Source organism: Macrotis lagotis, chromosome 4 (assembly GCF_037893015.1).
Source record: "Macrotis lagotis isolate mMagLag1 chromosome 4, bilby.v1.9.chrom.fasta, whole genome shotgun sequence".
In the NCBI taxonomy this organism is placed as follows: domain Eukaryota; kingdom Metazoa; phylum Chordata; class Mammalia; order Peramelemorphia; family Peramelidae; genus Macrotis; species Macrotis lagotis.
Genome location: NC_133661.1, coordinates 266,249,912 through 266,259,270, shown reverse-complemented (window position 1 = coordinate 266,259,270; position 9,359 = coordinate 266,249,912).

Genomic DNA, 9,359 nt, shown 5'->3' with positions numbered 1-9,359 from the left:
TTGGTAACTAGATAGCATCCCAGGTCTTGACTCACCTACATAGCAGCCTGAGTCCCTGCTCAACTAGACAGCAGGCAAGCAGAGTGGGTCTCAAAGCTCTGGAAACACTGGGGAAACTGACAGAACTGGGTTAACAACAATTCACTACACTGAGCAAAACAAAATAAAAAAAAGATCTCTTTGTAGGTAACACCTGGGCTAATAAGCCACATTTTGGTAAGCAATAAACCAGGGACCAGATCCCAATCCCAGGACAAAAACTATGAAAATGAGCACAAAGACCAAAAAAGAATACTAAACATAGAAAGATACTATTCAGACTGAGATGATCAAATGCCATCTCAGAAGAAGAAAGTATTGGAAACTTCCCCACATGGGTAGTATCAAAAGAATTTATGAAAGAAACTCAAATCCAAAACCCCATGGAAGAGCTTAAAAAAGATTTCAAAAACCAAAGAAGTGAAGAAGAAGAAAAATGTAAAAAATAAATGAGAATCATGAATAAGAATTATGAAAAAAAATGACTGAAGAAAGCAACTCCTTTAAAAATGAAAATCACCAATTGAAAAAAAAAAAAGAATTAGCACATCAAAAAGTAAAATTGACCAACTGGAAAAGGAATACGGCTCATCAAAAGGCAAAGTTAATCAATGGAAAAAGGAAAGGACTCATTTGAAAAGTGCAATTAACTAAAAAAGGAAATACAAAAGCTAACCAAAGAAAATAAAACACTAAAAATTAGAACTGGACAAAGGGAAATCAATGAGTCTTTGAGAAATCAAGATTCCATCAAACTAAATCAAAAGGCTGAAAAAAATAGAAGAAAATGTATAATACCTTTTGGGAAGAACAAATTATGTGAAAAATCCAAGAAAGATAATTTATGAAAATATTGGTCTACTAGATTTAAAAAAAAGAGTGTGGAAAATATCTTTCAGGAAATCATCAGGGGAAATGACCCTAATATTCAAGATAAAGAACACATAATAATCCTTGAAAGAAGATATATAACACCTCTAGATAGAGATTCCACATTGAAAATTCCAATAAACACTGTAGTCAAATTACAGAATTCTCAACTGAAGAAGATACTGCCAGTGGCCAAAAAGAAGCAATTTATTCTTATTTTTTTTTAGACTTTTCAAGGAAATTGGTTTAAGTGGCTTGCCCAAGGCCACATGGCTAGGTAATTAGTAAGTGTCTGAGGTAGGATTTGAACCCAGGTACTTCTGACTCCAAGGCCGGTGCTGTATTCACTGCGCCACCCCAAGAAGCAATTTAAATAGCAAGGAAGCACAATCCAAATTACACAGTATTTATCCATTACAACCTTAAAGTATCAGAGGACTTCTGGCCAAGATGGTGGAGAGAAGACTGGCACAGTTCTAAAGTCTCCTGATCTTTCCCCATCTATCATATGTAACAAACATCTTAACAGAAAACCAACCCAAAAAACCCAGAAAGAAAAGCCAGGAAAAAGAACATCTACCTCAGGATTTGTCTTGGGCAATTACAGGTGGGTGAATCCTGGCTCAGAGGGAGGATCAGCCCTGAATCAGCCAGATTTTCTCCTGAATTGAAGCTGAAGAGTCTGAGAGCCTGAGAGACAGCCCTGCTGGATCAGTGGTCGGGCTAGACCACAGGGGCTTGGGTCAACTAGGGAATAGAAGCACTTACGTTGGTGCTCACCCTCAGGAGCTTTCCGACATGGCTGAGGGGAGAGTTATGGTGGTGCAGGAGAGCTGCTGACAGCATCCCTGGTCTACTCTGGTCTGAGGAACTCTAAGTCCACACCTCCATTGCAGCCGAAGCCTCTTCCCAAAACAAACACAAAGACAGGTTACTTCTCCCTCAGGCACAGGGTATGAGCAGAAGAACCAGCCCAACTGACAAAAGGGAGAGGAATGACCTCACCCCAATTAAAGTCCACTATTGTTTGAAGGAAAAAAAGATTCAATAGCTTCAATTGCTCCCTTCAAGCTAAGGGAGCAGGCATCAATCAATGTCACAGATACTCAAGAGATAGCAACCAACACCTCCTACTGCCCAGCCAGGGAAATTACACTCAGTGAGTAAAGCCTCTAGCCATCACAAGTCCCTGCGAACCAGCCCCTCCCAAACTCAAGGTCTTAGCAAAATGAAGAAAGGTTAGCAAAAAGATGAATCCATAGAAAAAAATCTCAGAAGGAAAAGACCTTAACTAAGAGAGATCTAGATCCTCTGAGGAGAATATTATCTAGTTTTCCACACAGAAAGACTTAGTTGAAGAAATAAGGAAGGAGTTTAAAAATCAACTGGAAAATTTGGGAGAGACAATTAATACCATGTAACAAGAAAACAAATCCTTAGAAAATACAATTGGATAAATACAAAATGAGAACAAATCTCTCAGATCCTCAATTGGACAAGCACAAAATGAGAAAAATTCTATCAGATCCTCAATTGGGCAAATGCAAAAAGAAAATAATTATCTGAAAACCTCAATTGATTAAATGGAAAGCTCTTTCAAAAGTAGAACTGACGATTTGGAAAAGGAGTTGCAAAAAGTTAATGAAGAAACTACTCCCTAAATAAAAGAATGAAGTCTGCAGAAACTAACTACTTCATGAGACAGCAAGAGCCAGTTAAAGAAAGTCAAAAAAATAGAAAAAAATAGAAGAAAATGTAAAACCCTCATCAGCAAAAATACTGACCTCAAGAATAGGTCAAGGTGGGGCAATCTGAGAATTATTGGACTTCCTGAAAACATTGAAGAGAAAAAAAAAGCCTGGACTTACTATTACAGGATGTAGTGATAGAAAATTGCCCTAATATCATGGAATCAGAAGGCAAAGCAGTTAATGAAAGAATACATTGATCCCCTCCAGAAAAAGTTCCTAAAATGAAAAGGCCAAGGAATATTGTGACCAAATTCCAGAACTATCACATAAAAGAGTAAATCCTGCCAGCAGCCAGAAAGAAACAATTTAAATATCAAGGAGCCACAGTAAGGATTACACAGGAACTGGCTCCATCAACATTAAGGGATCAAAAGGCCTGGAAAAAGATATTTTGAAGAGCAAGGGAGCTTGGAATGCAGTCAAGAATCCATTATCCTGCAAAGCTGAGCATTTGCTTCCAGAGAAAAAGATGGACATTTCACAAAATAGAACCATTCCAAAATTTCCTGATGAAAAGACCAGAGCTAAATAGGAAATTTGGACATCAAACAGGAGGTTCAAGAGACACATGAAAAGGTTAAAAAAAAGTGGGAGTAAAAGAAAGAAAGCTGCTATCCAATAAGTTGGAACTGGCCATATCCCAGTATGGGGGAAAAGATTCTCATAAATCTTGAAAATTGTAACTCTAACACAGAGAATATACCTAACCAGAAGTGATGGAAATTCATGACCTATCCATGAGACTGCTATCCAATGGGATGTAACTGGCTTTAATTCCACTTGGGAAAAAGACTCTAATAGCTCTCAAGAATTTTAACTATATTAGATAGAATGTACTTAGCTAGAAGTGACAGATACTTAGAATTTTATATGACTCAAATAGAATGATAGAAAAAACACTACCTCCTTAAGAAGGAGATGGGAGGAGGGAGGGGATTGCATGGGGTAAATCTCATCACACTAAGAGGTACAAAATACCTATGGTAATAGACAGGAATAAGGGAGGGGATGAGAAACACCTGAATTTTCTTTTCATCAGAATTGGCTTAAAGTCAATTTACACATACTTAGTTAACTTAAAAAGTATCTAACCTGTCAATTATTAAAAGGGGAAAAGGGGAGGGGGATAGAGAAAGGGAGGGGGAATGGGGGGATAAATAGAACTAACAAAAAGAAGGAAAAGGAAAGGGAAAGGGGAAAGAAAGGGTAGGGGTGATATAGGATGGCAAACACACTGAAGGGGGTGATGTTCATAAACAAAATACTGGGGAATACGGATAAGGGGGGAAGGGGGAAAATACAAACAGAGGGATGATACAATGGAGGAAAATAAAGATATAGTAACCATAACTTTGAATGTGAGTGGGATGAACTCTCCCTTAAAATGTAAGCAAAAAGCACAGTTGATTAACAACCAGAATACTACAATATGATGCTTACAAGAAACCCATTTGAAGCAAAGAGATACATATAGAATAAAGGTAACAGGTTGGAGCAAAATATATTTTGCTTCAGGTGAAGTGAAAAAGCAGGGGTAGCAATCCTTATCTCAGACAAAGCAGCAGCAAAAATAGACAGCATAAAAAGAGATAAAGAAGGAAACTTTATCCTCCTAAAAGGTACCAAAGACAATAAAGTTATTTCAATATTGAATATATATGCACCCAATGTGATAGCATCCAAATTCTTAGATGAGAAGCTGAAAGAACTACAGGAAGACATAGACAGCAAAACTCTATTAGTGGGAGACCTCAACCTCCAGCTCTCAGATCGAGATAAATGGAATCATGAAATAAACAAGAAAGAAGTTAAGGAGGTAAATAGATTGTTAGAAAAACAAGATATGGTAGAACTATGGTGGAAATTGAATGGGGATAGAAAGGAATGTACCATTTTCTCTGTAGTACATGGAACTTACACAAAAATTGACAATGTACTAGGACATAAAAACTTAATGAACAACTGCAAAAAGGTAGAAATAGAGATTTCAAAGCAATAAAAGTCATATGCGATATTGGTTCAAGGAGATATAGGCCCAGAAACATCTGGAAACTGAATAACCTCATTTTAAAGAATGAGTGGAACAAAAAACAAATTATGGAAAGAATTAACCGTTTTATCCTAGATAATGACAATAATGAAACAACATATCAAAGCCTATTGGAATCTCTCAAAGTGGCTCTCAGGGGATATATTATATCTTTGAATGCTTACATGAATAAATTAGAGAAAGAGGAAATCAATGAACTAAAGCTGCAACTAAAAAAATAGAGAAAGAACAAATTAAAAAAAAAACAATTAAGTACCAAATTATAAATTCCAAAAATTAAAGGATAAATTAATAAAATTGCAAGCAAAAAACTATTGAATTAATAATAAAACCAAAATTTGGTATTTTGAAAAAAGCCAATAAAATTGATAAACCTCTGGTCAATTTGATTAAAAAAATAAAGTAGAAAATCAAATTGCTAGTATCAAAAATGAAAAAGGTGAACTCACCACCAATGAGGAAGAAATTTAAGTAATAATTAGAAATTATTTTGCCGAACTCTATGCCAATAAATTTGATAATCTAATTTAAATGGATGAATATTTACAAAAATATAAGTTTGCCCAGGTTAAATGAAGAGGAGATTAAATACTTACACATCCTTATCTCAGAAAAAAGAAATTCAACAAGCCATCATTGAACTCCCCAAGAAAAAGTCTCCAGGGCCTGCTGGATTCACAAGTAAATTCTACCAACCATTTAAGGAACAATTGGTTCCAATTCTATATAAACTCTTTGGAAAAATAGGGAAAGATGGAACTCTGCCTAACTCTATGAAACCAATATGGTACTGTTACCTAAACCAGGAAGAGTTAAAGCAGAGAAAGAAGATTATAGACCTATCTCCATGATGAATATAGATGCAAAAATCTTAAATAAAATCTTAGCAAAATGATTTCAACAAATTATCACTAGGATAATACATTATGATCAAGTAGGTTTTATCCCAGGAATGCAGGGCTGGTTTAATATTAGGAAAATTGTTACTATACTCAATTATATCAAAACCAAACCTATCAGAATTTATATGATCATATCAGTAGATGCTGAAAAAGCTTTTGACAAAATACAGCATCCATTCCTACTAAAAACACTAGAGAGTGTAGGAATAAATGGACTGTCCCTGAAAATAATTAGCATTACCAATAAGATCAGGGGTGAAACAAGGGTGCCCATTTTCACCACTACTATTCAATATTGTATTAAAAATGTTAGTTTCAGCAATTAGAAAAAAAAAGAAATAGAAGGAATTAGAATTAGAAAGAAAGAGACAAAACTCTCACTTTTTGCAGATGACTTGATGGTATAACTAGAGAATCCCAAGAAATCATCCAAAAAACTACTGGAAAAATTAGCAATTTTAGAAAAGTTGCAGATTATAAAATAAACCTTCATAAATCCTCAACTTTTATATATATATATATATATATATATATATACATATATATAGCAAAATACATCAGGAAGAGCTAGAAAGAGAGATCCCATTCAAAGTAACCTCAGACAATATAAAATACCTGGGAGTCTGTTTACCAAGAAAGACTCAGAAACTTTTTGAAAACAATTATAGAACACTTCTCACAGAAATTGAATCAGATTTAAATAACTGGGCAAATATCAACTGTTCATGGAGAGGTAGAGCTAATATAATAAAAATGACAATTCTACCAAAACTAAACTATCTTTTTAGTACCCTACCAATCAAAATTCTGAAAAAAAATTACTTTAATGAGTAAGAAGAAATTGTAAGTAAATTCATATGGAGAAATAAAAAGTAAAGAATGTCCAGGAGGCTAATGAAAAAAGTGCAAAAGAAGGTGGCTTAGCCCTACCTCATCTAAAATTATATTATATAAAGCATCAGTCATCAAAACTGTTTGTTATTGGCTAAGAAATAGAGAGGTAGACCAGTGGAATAGACTAGGTGCAAAAGCAGGAGACAATTATAGTAATCTGCTGTTTGATAAACCCAAAGAGTCCAGCTATTGGAATAAAAACTGCTTCTTTGATAAAACCTGCTGGGATAATTGGAATTTGTTATGGAAGAAACTCAGATTAGACCAACACCTAACACTGTTTACCAAGATATAATCTAAATGGTTACAGGATTTAGCCATAAAAACAATACTGTAAGCAAATTAGAAGATCAAGGACTAGTTTACCCATCAGATCTATCAAAAGGGGAGCAGTTTATGACTAAGGAAACATTGTAGAACATCACCAAAAACCAACTAGATGATTTCGATTACATTGAATTAAAAAGCTTTTACACAGATAAAACCACTGTAACCAAGATCAAAAGAAATGTAGTAAATTGGGAAACAATCTTTATAACTAATGATTCTGACAAAGAACTCATTTCTAAAATATACAGAGAACTGAGTCATATTTTTAAAACAAAAAGCCACTCCACATTTGACAAATGGTCAAAGGATATGAAAAGGCAATTTACAGATGAGGAGATCAAAGCAATCCATAGCCATATGAAAATAGCTCTAAATCATTAATTATTAGAGAAATGCAAATCAAAGCTTCTCTGAGGTACCACACCTCACATCTCTCAGACTGGCCAACATTACCAGAAAGGATAATGACCATTGTTGGAAGGGTTGTGGGAAATCTGGGACACTATTACACTGTTAGTGGAGTTCTAAACTCATCCAGCCTTTCTGGAGAGCTAATTGGAACTATGTCCAAAGGGCAACAAAAATGTGCATACCCTTTGACCCAACAATCCCACTGCTGGGGCTATACCCTGAAGAGATAATGAAAAAGGGTGAAAACATGGATTGTACAAAAAAATATTTTTAGCAGCCCTATTTGTGGTGGCAAAGAATTGGAATTCAAATAAATGTCATTCAATTGGGGAATGGCTTAGCAAAGTGTGGTTTATGTATGTCATGTAACACTATTGTTCTATTAGAAACCAGGAGAGATGGGAATTCAGGGAAGCCTGGAGGGATTTGCATGAACTGATCCTGAGTGAAATGAGCAGAAGCAGAAAAACACTATACAACCTGTCAGCAACATCGGGGGTGATGTTCAACTTTGATGGACTTGCTCATTCCATCAGCGCAACAACTGCAATGGAGAATATCATCTATATACAGATAAAGAGCCACAGAGTTTGAACAAATTTCAAGGACTATTGCCTTTAATTTAGAAAGAAAACAGATATCTTATTGTCTGATCTTGTTATCTCTTATACTTTTTATTTCTTCCTTAAGGATGTGATTTCTCTCTCTTCACACTCAATTTGTGTACAGATGGAAACAAAATAGAGACTGACAGATTGCTTTCCATGGGGGGGGGGGGGTAAGATTGGGAGAAAAGTTGTAAGACTCAAAACTGAAATATACCTTAAAAAATAAATAAATAAATTGCGCATGCAAGTAAAGGAGCTAGAAAAAGAACAACTAAAAATATCTCCAATTAAATCCAAGAATCCAATTCTTAAAAGTTAATGGAGAAATTATTAAAATTGAAAGCAAGAAAACCATTGACCTAATACATAAAACTAAGAGCTGGTTCTATGAAGAAATAAAAATAGACAAACCTTTGATTAATTTGACTAAAAAAGATAGAGGAATTACCAGAATCAAAAATTAAAAGGGTGAATTCAGCACCAAGGAGGAAGAAATTAAAGAGCTAATTTGGAACTATTTTGCCCAGCTGTATGCCAAAAATCTTTGAAAATCTGCGTGAAATGAATGAATATTTGAAAAAATATAAACTACCCCGATTAACAGAAGACAAAATAAAATACTTAACCCCATTTCCCCCGAAAAGAGACTTTGAAACACCTATCAATAAAGTTCTTAAGAAAAAATCCTCAGGCCCAGATGAATTCCCAACTGAATTTTAACAAACATTTAAGGAGCAAAATGCCAATGAAAGGTCTATAACCAAAAGAAATCATAAAAGTGGGAATAGTCCCACATGTTCAAAAATATTTATAATAACTATTTTTATAGTGGCAAAAATGGAAATTGAGAGCATGTCCATCATGCGTGGAATGGTTGAACAAGGTATGGTTTATGAATGCTATGTATTACTATTGTTCTATAAGAAATCATGAATATTATGAAAAAATTATATAAACTGATGCTGAGTGAAGGGAATAGAACCAAAAGTACATGAGCAATAGCTTTTTGAGATGATCAGTTATGAAGAATACAGCTTCTAGCAATAGTTCAGAGATGAAAGACAATCCTGAGAGACTTGCTATGGATAATGCCATCCTATCTAGAGAAAAAAAAACACCATGGAATCTGAATGCATACTATCTTCACTTTTAAAAAACTTTTCTTATGTTTTCTTTCTGATTTCATGGTTTTCTTTCTTTCCCTTTAGTTCTAATTTCTCATAAACAAAATGACTAACATCCAAATATATTAAACAGAAGTGTACTTGAAAACATTTTACCATACTGTTTACTACCAAGTAAGGGATGAGGAAAGGGAGGGTGGTAAAAAATGCATAACATAAATTTGCAAATAGGTCAGTGTTCTACAACAACCAAAACATACAATTAGAAAATTAAAATAAAATTAAAACAAGACCTATTTAAGCTCTTGCAAAAATTCACTTAGGATCTAAGACATATATATATATATATATATATATGTATATATATATGTATATATTAG